The 15,242-nt window shown below is 40.9% G+C and overlaps 1 long non-coding RNA gene across 1 annotated transcript; it reads right to left on the bottom strand.

Moving 5' to 3' along the window:
• Positions 1-7,265: 7,265 nt before the first annotated feature.
• On the bottom strand, positions 7,266-14,351 carry LOC134480206 (uncharacterized). Its single transcript, XR_010054433.1, has 2 exons — positions 8,782-14,351; positions 7,266-8,662 (listed from the first exon to the last, which is right to left on the bottom strand). It is a non-coding gene; the product is annotated as an uncharacterized LOC134480206 (long non-coding RNA).
• Positions 14,352-15,242: the final 891 nt, after the last annotated feature.

The raw sequence follows: 15,242 nt of genomic DNA, 5'->3' as shown, positions 1-15,242 counted from the left end.
AGGGGAAGCCCTTGGTCCTACTAAGACTGAACCCCCAGTGAATGTGATTGTTGGGGGGAGGATGGGGAGGGGAACACCATAGAGAAGGGGAGGGGGGTTAGGGGGATGTTGGCCCAGAAACCGGGAAAGGGAATAACATTCGAAATGTAAATAAGAAATACTCAAGTTAATAAAAAAAATAATAGCCAGAAGCTGGAAAGAACCCAGATGTTCTTCAACAGAGGAATAGATACAGAAAATGTGATACATTTACACAACGGAGTACTACACAGCTATGAAAAACAATGACTTTATGAAATTCTTAGGCAAATGGATGGAACTAGAAAATATCCTGAGTGAGGTAATCCAATCACAAAAGAACACAGATGGTATGCACTCACTGATAAGTGGATATTAACCCACATGGTATCCACTCACTGATAAGCAGATATTAGCCCCAAAGCTTGGAATACCCAAGATACAATCCACAGACCACATGGAGCTCAAAAAGTAGGAAGACCAAAGTGCAGATACTTCAGACCTTCTTAGAATGGGTAACAAAAATACTCACAGAAGGAAATATGGAGACAAAATTTGGAGCAGAGACTGAAGGAAAGGTCATCCTGAGACTGCCCCACCTGGAGGATCCATCCAATATACAGACAGCAAACCCAGACAATATTGCAGATGCCAAGAAGTTCGTGCTGACAGGAAACTAAAATAGCTGTTTGCTGAGAGGCTGTCAGAGCCTTACAAATACAGAGGCCAACCATTGAACTCAGAATGGAGTCCCCAATGGAAGAGTTAGAGAAAGGACTGAAATAGCTGAAGGTGTTTGCAACCCCATAAGAACAACAACACTATCAACCAACCAAACCCTCCAGAGCTCCCAGGTACTAAACCACCATCCCAAGAGTACACAGAGATGAACCCATAGCTCCATCCACATATGTAGCAGAGAATGGTGCTGTTGGACATCAAGAGGAGAGGCCCTTGGTCCTGTCAAGGCTTAATGACCCATTGTAAGGATATGTCAGAGCAGGGAAGTGGGAGGGAGTGGGAGGGTGGGTGGGTGAGGGAGCACACTCATAGAAGCTGGGGATGGGGGTGGGATTGAAGGTTTCTGGAGGGGAAACTAAGAAGGGGATAACATTTAAAATGTAAATAAAAATATCCAATAAAAGAAAAATAAAATTTTTAAAAAGGGTACAGGTTACAGAGAAGTCTAATGCTGATAAGCCCAATATTTAAAACTTTATTTTATTTTATGTGTACCATATGACTGCAGAGGCCAGAAGAGGGGTTTCAGTTGGTTGTAAGCACCATATGAGAGCAGGGTACTGAACCTAGATCCTCTACAAGAACAGCTAGTGCTCTGAACTGCTTCGCCATTCTCCAGCTCCCTGATATGTGCAACTTTTAAAAAAAAAATTTGCTTTAAAAAGGTAAGACTTAAAATCCCTTGGGGAGAGAGCTGAACACCCAGAAGATTGGACCATCCTGAGACCGCAGGACAGACTGCCACTTCTGCCCACCTTTGCCCACATCCCTGGCCCAAGAGGAAATTGCATAGTGCCTCTGAACACTGGAATATAGGAACAGTCAGCAGGAGGAACCTGCAGTTCTGATCTGCACCCAGAACTGAACTGAACCGGTCAAACAGCTCCCTACACCCAAATCCCATGGGGGAGAGAACTAGACCCTCAGAAGTACGGACTCTCCTGAGAAATCAGAGGAGACTACCCTCTGCCCACATTCCTGACCCAAGAGGGAATCACCTAGTGCCAGCTGTGGACCCTGGGCGCAGGGACCTAGGAGCAGTCAGGGAGAGGACCCTTCTGATTCCTGCCTGCACTGAATGCTGAAAGACAGTCCACCAGGAGTGTCTACACACCTGAGAGCAGAGCACTCTGTTCCCAGAAACAACTGAAAGAAAACAGTAAGACAGGTCTAGAGGAATGCTGACACAGAGGCCTACAGGAGGGTCAAGCCACTGTCAGAAACAGCAAGACAAGCTAACACCAGAAACAACCTGATGGCGAGAGGCAAGCCCAGGAACCAAGACTACTTAGCATCATCAGAGTCCAGTACTCTCACCAAAGAAAATACGGGATATCGAAACACACCAGAAAAGCAAGATTTAGATTTAAAGTCACATTTTATGATGATGAGGGAGAAGATTACAAAGGACATAAATAACTCCCTTAAAGAAATACAGGACAGGGGCTGGGGATTTAGCTCAGTGGTAGAGCGCTTGCCTAGCAAGCGCAAGGCCCTGGGTTCGGTCCCCAGCTTGGAAAAAAAGAAAAAAAGAAAAAAGAAATACAGGACAACACAAGGAAACAAGTAGAACCCCTTAAAGAGAAAACACAAAAATTCCTTAAAGAATTACAGGAAAATACAACCAAACAGGGTAAAGGAATTGAACAAAACCATCCAGGATTTAAAAATGGAAATAGAAATAATAAAAAAAAATAAAAGCACAGCACCCTGGAGATAGAAAAGCTAAGGAAGAGATTAGGAGTCATAGATGCAAGCATCACCAACAGAATACAAGAGATAGAAGAGAGAATCTCAGGGGCAGAAGATACCATATAAAATATCAACAGCCATCAAAGATAATGTAAAATGCAAAAGGCTCCTGGTCCAAAACATAAAGGAAATCCAGGACACATGAAAAGATCAAACCTAAGGATAATAGGTATAGAAGAGAATGAAGACTCCCAACTTAAAGGGCCAGTAAATACCTTCAACAAAATTAAATACAAAAATTTCCCTAACCTAAAGAAAGATGCTCATACAAGAAGCCTACAGAACTTCAAATAGATTGGACCAGGAAAGAAATTCCTCCTGTCACATAATAGTCAAAACACCAAATGCACAAAACAAAGAAAGAATATTAAAAGCAGTAAGGGAAAAAGGTCAAGTAACATATAAAGGTAGACCTATCAGAATTACACCAGATTTCTCACCAGAGATTATGAAAGCCAGAAGATCCTGGGCAGATGTTATACAGACCATAAGACAACACAGACACCAGCCCAGGCTACTATAACCAGCAAAACTCTCAACATAGATGGAGAAACCAAGATATTCCATGACAAAACCTAATTTACACAATATCTTTCCACAAATCCAGCCCTAAAAAGGATAATAGACAGAAAGGCCCAACACAAGGAGGGAAACTACACCCTAGAAAAAGCAAGAAAGTAATCTCCTTGCAACGAAACCAAAAGAAGAGAGACACACAAACATAATTCCACCTCTAAATACAAAAATAACAGAGAGCAACAATTACTATTCTTTAATATCTCTCAACATCAATGAACTCAATTCCCCAATAAAAAGACATAGACTAACAGACTGGATATGTAAAGAGGACCCAGCATTTGGCTGCATACAGGAAACACACCTCAGAGACAAAGACAGACACTACCTCAGAGTGAAAGGCTGGAAAACAACTTTCCAAGCAAATGGTCTGAAGAAACAAGCTGGAGTAGCCATTCTAATATTGAATAAACTCGACTTTCATCCAAAAATCATCAAAAAAAGATGAGGAAGGACACTTCATATTCATCAAAGGAAAAATCCACCAAGATGAAATCTCAATATTAAATATCTATACTTCAAATGCAAGAACACCTACATTCATAAAAGAAACCTTACTAAAGCTCAAAGCACATATTTCAGCTCACACAATAATAGTAGGAGATTTCAACTCCCCACTCTCATCAATGGACAGATCATGGAAACAGAAGTTAATCAGAGACATAGAGAAACTAACAGAAGTTATGAACAAATGGATTTAACAGATATTTATAGAACATTTCATCCTAAAACAAAGGGATATACCTTCTTCTCAGCACCTCATGGTACCTTCTCCAAAATTGACCATTTAATCAGTCACAAAACAGGCCTCAACAGATACAAGAGGATAGAAATAATCCCATGGATCCTATTAGATCACCAGGGACTAAGGCTGGTCTTCAATAACAAAAATAATGACAGAACACCCACATATACATGGAAGTTGAGCAATGCTCTACTCAATGACAACTTCATAAAGGAAGAATTAAAGAAAGAAATTAAAGACTGCTTAGAATTTAATGAAAATGAAGGCACAACGAACCAAATTTATGGGACACAATGAACGCAGTGCTAAGAGGGAAACTCATAGCTCTGAGTGCCTACATAAAGAAACAGGAGAGAGCATACATCAGCAGCTTGACAGCACACCTAAAAGCTCTAGAACAAAAAGAAGCAAATACACCCAGGAGGAGTAAAAGGCAGGAAATAATCAAAGTCAGCGCTGAAATCAACCAAGAGAAACAAAAAGAACTACACAAATAATCAACTAAACCAGGGGTTGGTTCTTTGAGAAAATCAACAAGATAGATAAACCCTTAGCCAGGCTAACTGGAGGATACAGAGAGTATATCCAAATTAACAAAATCAGAAATGAAAAGGGAGACATAACAACAGAATCTGAGGAAATTCAAAAAATCATCAGATACTACTACAAAAGCCTATATTCAACAAAACTGGAAAGTCTGGAAAACTGGACAATTTTCTAGACAAATGCCAGGTAACAAAGTTATATCAGTAACAGATAAACCACCTAAACAACCCCATAACTTCTAAAGAAAATAAAGGCAGTTATTTAAAATCTCCCAACCAAAAAGAGCCCAGGACCAGATGGGTTTAGTGCAGAATTCTATCACAACTTCATAGAAGACCGCATACCAATACTGTCCAAAATATTACACAAAATAGAAACAGACAGAGCACTACCAAATTCCTTCTATGAAGCCACAATTACTCTTATACCTAAACCATGCAAAGGCCCAACAAAGAAAGAGAACTTCAGACCAATTTCCCTTATGAATATCACCACAAAAATACTCAATAAAATTCTTGCATACCAAATCCAAGAACACATCAAAATGATCATCCATCATGATCAAGTAGGCTTCATCCCAGGTATTCAGGGATGGTTCAATATACAAAATCCCTCAATGTAATCCACTATATAAACAAACTCAAAGATAAAAACCACATGATCATTTCATTATGTGCTGAGAAAGCATTTGAAAAAACTCAATACCCTTTCATGATAAAAGTCCTGGAAAGATTAGGAATTGAAGGCACATACCTAAACATAGTAAAAGCAATATAGAGCGAACTAGTAGCTAACATCAAACTAAACAGACAGAAACTTGAAGCAATCCCACTAAAATCAGGGACTAGACAAGGCTGCCCACTCTCTCCCTACTTACTCAATATAGTACTTGAAGTCCTAGCCAGAGCAATCAAAGAAAGGAGGTCAAAGGGATACAAATTGGAAAGGAAGATGTCAAAATATCACTATTTGCAGATGATATGATAGTGTTCTTAAGTGACCCCAAAAGTTCCACCAGAGAACTACTAAGCCTGATAAACAACTTCAGCAAAGTGGCTTGGGATAAAATTAACTCAAACAAATCAGTAGCCTTCCTCTACACAAAGGATAAACAAGCCAAGAAAAAAATAGGGAAATGACACCCTTCACAATAGTCCCAAATAATATAAAATACCTCAGTGTGACTTTAACCAAGGAAGTGAAAGATCTGTATGACAAGAACTTCAAGTCTCTGAAGAAAGAAATTGAAGAAGATCTCAGAAGATGGAAAGACCTGTCATGCTCATGGATTGGCAGGATTAATATAGTTAAAATGGCCATTTTACCAAAAGCGATCTACAGATTCAATGAAATCCCCATCAAAATCCCAATTCAATTCTTCATATAGTTAGAAAGAACAATTTTCAAATTCATTCATAATAACAAAAAACCCAGGATAGCTAAAACTATCCTCAACAATAAAAGGACTTCTGGGGGAATCACCATTCCTGACCTCAAGCAGTATTACAGAGAAATAGGCATAAAAAATGTATGGTATTGGTACAGAGACAGGCAGATAGACCAGTGGAATAGAATTGAAGACCCAGAAATGAACCCACACACCTATGGTCACTTGATTTTTGACAAAGGAGCCAAAAACACCCAATGGAAGAAAGGTAGCATTTTCAACAAATGGTACTAGTTCAACTGGAGACCAGCATGTAGAAGACTGCAAATCTATCCATCCTTACTGCCCTGTACAAAGTTTAAGTCCAAGTGTATCAAGGACCTCCACATCAAACCAGATACACTCAAACTAATAGAAGAAAAAGTGGGGAAGGGTCTCGAACACATGGGCACTGGAGAAAATTTCCCAAACAAAACACCAATGACTTATGCTCTAAGATCAAGAATCGACAAGTGGGACCTCATAAAACTGCAAAGCTTCTGTAAGGCAAAGGACACTGTCATTAGGACAAAACGGCAACCAACATATTGGGAAAAGATCTTTATCAATCCTACATTCGATACAGGGCTAATATCCAAAACATACAAAGAACTCCAGAAGTTAAACTCCAGAGAGTCAAATCACCCTATTAAAAAATGGGGTGCAGAACTAAACAAAACATTCTCAGCTGAGGATTATTGAATGGCCAAAAAGCACCTAAAAAATGTTCAACATCCTTAGTCATCAGGGAAATGCAAATCAAAACCACCCTGAGATTCCACCTCACACCAGTCAGAATGGCTAAGATCAAAAACTCAGGTGACAACAGATGCTAGCAAGGATGTGGAGAAAGAGGAACACTCCTCCATTGTTGGTGGGATTGCAAACTGGTACAACCACTCTGGAAATCAGTCTGGAGTTTCCTCAGAAAATTGGACATTGAACTACCTGAGGACCCAGCTATACCTCTCTTGGGCATATACCCAAAAGATGCTCCAACATACAACAAAGACACATGCTCCACTCTGTTTATAGCAGCCTTATTTATAATAGCCAGAAGCTGGAAAGAACCCAGCTGCCCTTCAACATGGATTCAGAAAATATAGTACATCTACACAGTGGAGTACTACTCAGTGATCAAAAACAATGACTTCATGAAATTCACAGGCAAATGGAATGAACTATAAAATATCATCCTGAGTGATGTAACTCAATCACAGGAAAAACACACTTGGTATGCACTCGTTGATAAGTGAATATTAGCACAAAAGCTCAAATTACCTAAGATGCAATCCACAGACCACAGGAAGCTCAAGAAGAAGGATGACCAAAATGTGGATGCTCCCACTCCTTCTTAAAATGGTAAAAACATATCCATAGGAGGGGATATGGAAGCAAAGTTTGGAGCAGTGACTCAAGGAAAGGCCATTCAGAGCCTGCCCCACATGTGACTCATATACATGTGTGTGTGTGTGTGTGTGTGTGTGTGTGTGTGTGTGTGTGTGTGTGTGTGTGTGTGTGTGTACAGCCACCAAAACTAGGTAAGATTGAGGAAGCTAAGAAGTACATGCTGATAGGAACCAGATATAGATCTCTCCTGAGAGACACAACCGGAGCATGTCAAATACAGAGGTGAATGCTAGCAGCAAACCACTGAACTGAGAATGGGACCCCCATTGGAGGAATTAGAAAAAGGATTGAAAGAACTGAAGGGGATTGCAACCCCATAAGAACAATAATGCCAACCAACCAGAGCTTCCAGGGACTAAGCCACTACCGAAAGACTACACATGGACTGATCCAGGGCTCCAACTGCATATGTAGCGGAGGAAAGCCTTGTTGGGCACCAGTGGAAGGGAAAGTCCTTGGTTCTGCCAAGGTTGGACCCCCAGTGCAGGGGAATGTCCTAGTGGGGAATGAGGGGACACCCTTTGAGGGAGAGGGAGGGGGATAGGGGACTATGGACAGGAATCCAGGAAAGGGAATAACATTTGAAATATAAATAAAGAAATGTATCCAATAAAAAAGTTAAGACTTCCAGGTAAATAAAACCAAAAAGAAGTATTACAAGGGGTAGCACAAAAATATAGAAAGAAGTTTAGAAGATGCTACAATGTACAATTTGCCAACAAATAGGAAATGAACAAAATCCTGCATACATACAACCTATAAAGATTGACTAATGTAAATAGGATTTTTAAATGACCAGCATATAGTGAGCAAAGATTGAAACTATAATAAAAAAAGTTTCCCATCAAATATGAGATCCAACTGCTATACTGCTGAGTTCCATCAGTGCTTAAAGCAGATGAATAACAATTCCTGTCAACTCTCCCAAAAGACTGCATGGGGAGGGATGCTTCTGAAGCCATTATGGAGCTCCCACATTAGCGCTGTACATTCAGAAAAGAATCCTATGAGGATAAAAAGTATAGACCAATGTCTGAGGAATACAGATGCAGAAATCCTCTACAATTCACTAGCAGGACAACTCAGCATTACAGTTAGGGGTCAGGTGAGATTTATCTCTGGGACCCAGGAAGACACACATGGAGACAGACTGAAGATAGAGCACAAATTACCTAAACACACGAGAAAATGCAAACAAGAAATCAAGAGAACTAAAACATTTACTATAATAGGCTTAAAGAGAAACTATGTCAGGCCAGAGAACTGTCTCAGTGGTTCACAAAGGTTGTCTGAATTTAGTTAACAGGGGACTCAGGTTCAGTTCCCACCAGACACATTACAACTCACAGCTGTTCTGTAACTTCAGGTCAAGGGATCTGATGCCCTCTTCTGGTCTCCACAGGCACTGCAGGCACTTGGTGCACATATATACAAGCAGACAAACATTCCTACAGTAAAAATAAACTTTTGTTAAAGAAAATGCTTCAACATAGTAAGAGCTACACAAGACAAGCCATAGTGAACCCCAAGAAGTTATCCTACTTGGAGCAGAATCAAGAATCAGTACCTTTCTCTCTTCCCTGCTTCCTTCCAATACAACACGTCAAAGTCCCAGCCAGACTAAGTAATCAAGAGAAAGAAAATTAGATGGAATAAAGTTAAACCATCTCTATTTGCTAATGACATAATAAAATACAGAAAACAAAGTCCTGAAAACATCATCAAAAATTGGTTATTAGTATAAATAAATTCTACGCAAATCTCAAGCTGCCAAAATCAACACCTGAAAAAGTCCCTCGTATTTCTGTGTACTGACCCTGACCATCTGAAAATAATAAGAAAAGGCATCATCTACAAGAGTTACAACCACTTAAGTACTTGGACATAAATTTAAACAAGGCTATGAAAGAAAACCAAACAATGATTGAGGAAATTAAATTAGGGAACACAAATACATGAGACATTTTCCTGGGTTCATGGATTGTGTGACTTAGTATTTTGAAATTCTTCATACAACCTAAAACAGTTGACAGATTCAATTCAATCTATATCAATATCCCAACAACATTTTTACACAAGTTTAAAAACAAATAAACAAACAAACAAAAAACACAAAAAACCTTTCCAACCTCTATGACACTACAAAAGGCCTTGGAGGATGCAAACATAATAATGAGTTAAAGGAACAAAGGTGAAGAAATCACACACCCTGGTTTCAGATGTGACCGTCAGTTGTATAACAGTTATAAAGGGAAGAACATGATACCAATGTAAATACCAATATAGTATCAATACAACAGTCTAGAAAAGCCACGGATGGGCTGGAAAAGGCGAGACCACAAAAGCCAGGGTCAGGGCTATAGCTCATTTCTCATTTTACAAATCCCATTTTCTATTGCAAGTACCTGGAGGGCCAAGAGGAAATAATGTCTGAATGTCTGAGGTTGAGAAAATAGAAAATAATCTTGCACCTGACTGATGTTACCACAAAGCAATAAAGTTCTGAAAACGTGATAGGTCATTTGCGTGGAAACAAAGAACCAACCCGAAGGGGTTGCTAAAGGCAGAAAGGTGGAGAGATCTGACTAATAAAATTAATCATGACAATTTGGGGTTATAGCTCCAAGCCAAAAGAAGCATCCATGAGTGTATAGATACAAATAAATAACTGAAGAGATAAACGGTAGGGGTGTTCTTGGCACAAGAAGTCTAATTAGAAGCAAAGGCAGAACTAGAAAGTCACAGTCAGGCAAATTCTTCAGCAGCAACAGTTACAGGCAGGACCCATCAGTGGATGCTAGGATTAGTGGACCACAGGAAAAGAGAAACAATGTGTTTCTGGCTTAGAATCTCTGCACAATATAATTAGCATCTCCTGGAGCTCAAGGAGTAACTCCACAATGAAGCAGCCTAAAGGTCACCTCCTTGACCAAGGACCAGAGTTGATACCAATGATGCTAGTCAGAAAAATACTTCAGTACCATTTTTTTTTTAATCAAAAATGCCTAACCTTAATGGAATCATGAGAAAATATTAAGAAACTCAGGGTCAAGGACATTCTTCAAAGTAACTTTTGATCAGTATTCTTTGGGTCAAGGACAAATAAAACACAAAAAGCCTAAAGAGGAAATGACCTCAGAGTTTGACACTGAAGGAGACCTGATTAGCAAAATTAACCAAATATAGTGTGATGTGATTCTGAATTGATTCTTGGGCCAATCCAAGACACTGGCAACAAAATAATTCTTAAAATCTTGGCAAAATGCGAATGAATTCTCTAGTAACATTATTCTAATATGAATGTACTATATGTCTGTGTAGCCTGCTGATTGGCATAAGATCAATAAGGGCCAGAGAGACGGCTAGCATTGAAAACCCCTGGCTGTTCTTTAGGAGAGCCCAGGTTTGGTTCCCAGCGCACACATGGCTCTATAACTCCAGTTCTAGGGAATCCAATACCCTCTTCTGGTGTCCCTGGACACTGCACACACATGGGGTAGACATTCGTGAGGCAGAACACCTGTACACATAAAATAGTACCAAAAAAAAAAAAGAAATCGGACTATTTACACTATTAAAGATGAGTTCAAAGTAAAAAAAATCTGTTTTGTTAATGACAGAGGAAAACCCAACATAACACAAAATTTTTATTGATCAAATTTTCTGTTAAAACAGCCAAGTAGACCAGGTTACCGATTTTGTACTACAATTTTGGGGTGTTCATCATTTGCATTGCCAGATGGAAGGAGTAAGTCTGTGGTTGAGGCAGGAAAGATGCTGTTTTTGTCTTGATATACTAGGGTCTGAAAGGCATGTAGGGAGCACAAAGGGGTCGGTCTGTGAACGGAAGCAGGGGGCTACAGTGTGGATCGGAGATGCAGAGACATCACGTCCCCAATGGAGGAGCACACTTCAAGATAGGCTGCCTACGGTTTGCTAACTTCATTTTCCCAGGGAAAAAATAAGACTCAAGACTGGCCACAAATAACTTCTCTTCCTACCCGGCAAATGCTCTGGCCTTTTATAGTATCCACGTCTCTGCCAACTTCAAAACCCTGCACTTACCCCACTCCCATCATCTTTGAATGTGAAGACTGTACTAACCACTCTCAGAAGTTCCCAGCCCAAGGACTCTTTGCTGAGAGAGTCTAAATACAATAGAATACATTGTATGTGTATGTGTGTGTGTGTGTGTGTGTGTGTGTATGTGTATGTGTGTGTATGAGTATGTGTGTGTATGTGTGTGCATGCGGGTGTATGTGTGTGTATAAGTATGTGTATGTGTGTGTGTATGTGTGTGTGTGTATGTGTGTGTATATGAATCTGTCATAAGTAAGTATGCCATTTCTGTACTAAACATATGCTAATGAAAGGATTTTGAAATTCAAATAATCTCTTTACAGCTCTACACTAGACTGGAGCCCCCTGCTGTGCCTGTGGTCTCCAAGAATTGCATCAAGGCAGTCTCTCTCTCTCTCTCTCTCTCTCTCTCTCTCTCTCTCTCTCTCTCTCAATCACACATAGTAGGAGGTGTCAGCCTTGTACCATGTCAAAAAGTAAGAAACAAGGGAGTTGTACTACCTTGTATTGTAACTCTGTAAATACATGAATTCCGTATGTGCTGTACTGGGATAGAGACGACGTAGAAAGTTTTTCTGTGCTTTTTAACTTAAGTGTCCTAGTCTAGGTACCATCCATTCCTACAAATAAAGTAATATGAACTACAAGCCAAACTCCCTATCCTTGCTCTCATCCATAGCAAAAAAACATCTCCTCTAAGAATCTCCCCTTGTGAGCTTCTGCCTGACATTCAGAGGGCCTCAGGGTATCTGACATGAACACACTAATGCCAATAGCTGTCACCTCGAGGCAGCTGCCAGGCCTTCTCCCCTGCTCTCCCCAGGAAGTTTAATGATGGTTAAATCAGAACAGCCCCTGGCTTCCGTTATGGAGGATAGTCCTGCATCCACAAAGATGCTGTCTCCTAGCTATCATGTGTGTCAATCCTGCTTGGGCTTCAAAAACCACCGTCTGCCTGGAAGAAGCCTGGTTTTGCTCTGTGCAGTTTGTGTCTTAGACATAAACAATCTGTCTACAACCAGCCAACGTCCATGATAGAAAATAGACTGAAGGCTCGGGGGTGTAGCATAGATGGCAGAGTGCTGACCTTAGGGTTTTATTGCTATGAAGATACACCATGGACAAGGAAACTCTTATGAAGGAAAACATTTAATTGGGATTGGCTTACAGTTTCAGAGATTTAGTCAATTTTTGTCTTGGCTGGCAGACGTAGTGCTGGAGAAGGAACTGCGAGTTCTACATTTGTATCCGCGGGCAGCAGGAAGAGACAGTCACACTAGGCCAGACTTAAGCAGTCAGAGAGCTCAAAGCCCATGCCCTAGGGACACACCTCCACCAACAAAACCACACCTCCTAATAGTGCCACCTATGGGGGCTATTTTTATTCAAACCACCACATCTGGCATGCACAAAGCCCTGGGAATCCATCCCCAACATTTCTCTTAATTCCAGTGCTAAGGAGATTTATCCTTGGATATTCAACAAGTTCAAGGGCAGCCTGTGCTATTTGTGACCCTTTCTCAAAAAAAAAAAAAATGGCTAGTAACTGAGGTTATATCTCAGGTGTAGAGTAATCTCAAGGTCCTGAGTTAGGTAGGGGAGAGGAAGTCTTATAGGCAAAAGAAGGAGGAGGAGGAGGAGGAGGAGGAGGAGGAGGAAGAGGAGGAGGAGGAGGAGGAGGAGGTAGTAAAAGTTGATGGGATTGAATGTTTTTATTCCTCTATCCTAATCTACTCCAAACACTGAGGACATAAACCCTCCTTCTCATTCTGTCCAAAGAGAAAGAGAAAAAAGGCTTTCATGTTCCTCCAAATGACACTGGAGACAGTCCCCCTGTGGAGTTCATCTGGAGCCACCCAGGCTGTCAATAGTGCTTCTAGACAACTTCCTTCTGCAAGACCAAAATGCACTGGGCCTTCTTGATGTGTGTGAACCTATAGTAGAGAAGCAAGCCACAAAGCCCGCCAGCCCTAAGTGCAGTGGGTGAAACTTCTCTCTCCATTTTGAATCATTTCAGGATGTTGTAGCTGCCTTTATATAAAACAGAACCTTATGCTAATACTCTTCCCTGTGAAAGAGGATAAAATGATGCTTCTATCAGGTCTTTTTAAAGAGAGCCTGTTAATAAAGCTAACAGCTTAGAAAAACAACTGTGTGCGCTGAGATAATTGCTCTCTGCAGCTTAGGATTTCCAAAGAGCTTTCACATCCATTATCAAATTTATTCCTCAACATGGCTAAACAGTTCCTAACGAGACAAGATGGCTGGGTGAAACCACAGGAAGACTCAGGCACTGAGTGGCCCACAGCTGGACAGTAGCTTCTCAGAACACACCAGAGCCTCATGCTCTACCGCAAGGTTACATAACCCAGTTCCCATCTCAGAGGAGGAAGTGGACTCTGTACTCACTAGATGCTGACTTAGGAGCTGAAGGGAGAGTAAATCCTCAGGCTACTAACAGGGGCTAGATTTCCTTCCTCAGAGAAGATTGATGGAAATGTCCAGACACCTATAGCATAAAGAACAGATCTCCAAACTTCCCTCAAAAAGGAAAAAGTACAAAACTGCTTACATAGAAAATGGTATGTCAATCAGCCTGTCATGGAAGACGTGGCCAGTCAAAATCTGAGAAAACACTCCAGCTTTGAAAAGGGAAAACTGCAAACAATCCAGAGGCTGCCCGCCCCCATCCCCCATGTTCCCAGTCTCAGAGTTCATTTATCATGGACAGGTGAACTTCCCAAAAGAAAACCTCCTCCCACTGAATTGATGGATTTTTATAAAAGTTTTTCTAGTGGCATTTTAAGGTCTGGAGATATACTAATAGGTCATTTCTCTTTCAAGAAACTCACAAGAACACTTTAGATTTGGGGAAATGCTTTAGTTTGAAAAAACTGCAGCTATGTGATTGAGAGACGGTTCGTTGATTAAGGGCTGCTCTTCCAGAGGACCTGGCTTTGATTCCCAGCACCCACATGATAGCTTATAATCTGTGGCTATTTCAGGGTTCTAACTCCTTCTTCCGGCCAACATGAGCTGCAAGATTCTTTGAGTACAGGTTTGTTTTAAAAAAAAAAAAAAAAAAAAAAAAAAAAAAAAACGTAGGAACACTAGGGAAGGAAAACCTGAGACTTGCTCTCTTTTAAAGATGTATTTATTTATTTTATGTATAAAATATACACCAGACACGCCAGGAAAGGACATCAGATCCCATTACAGATGGTTGTGAGCCACCATGTGGATGCTGGGAATTGAACTCAGGACCTCTGGAAGAGCAGTTCGTGCTCTTAACCATTGAACCATCTCTCCAACTTCAAACCTGAGACTTTCATGGGATAGGGAGTGATAGAGTGATTTGAGAGAAATTTCAAATTTCTCTATCAGATAATAAATGGCGAGATGGTCTATGAGCACTTTCTAGAGGTTCCAGCAGGACTTTGCAGGGGCTGAAGCCCTGCGTGAGCAGAAGCGTTAATGACTCTGAGCAGTTACTGGGAACAGCAGGCTCTGAGTTGATTCTCCTCTGCACTTCTGCATTATTCTTGGGAGAGAAGCTCAGAAAGATGATTCCCCGTGGTATTAATTGTGGAATAACTCAAGGAGCTTACAGCTAATTTCAGGTTCCCAAACTGCTTCCATCACCCGACTTTATTAACTGTGTAATTCATTTCACAAGAGCTCTTGTACCTCATCCCTCTTTCGCTGCCCTCTAGTCATTGCCAGCTTCACTCATGGCTCTCAAAAGCCTCCCATTACACAGCACACATCGCTTCCTACAAAACTATCCAGAGCTCCTTCATGGCTTCCCTGTGCACCAAGGCCACAGATTGAATCTTCCTCCACAAAGCCCATCTTCCATTTCCATGCTGCCAGAGATGTGGTCATGACGCTCTTCCAGATTCGTCTAGATGGAACTCACCCTCCTCAGAGCGAGTCCAATCCCACTCC

Source organism: Rattus norvegicus, chromosome 8 (genome assembly GCF_036323735.1).
Source record: "Rattus norvegicus strain BN/NHsdMcwi chromosome 8, GRCr8, whole genome shotgun sequence".
Taxonomy (NCBI): domain Eukaryota; kingdom Metazoa; phylum Chordata; class Mammalia; order Rodentia; family Muridae; genus Rattus; species Rattus norvegicus.
Note: the sequence above shows the minus strand (reverse complement) of the source record. Positions and strands in the feature narration are given on the sequence as shown.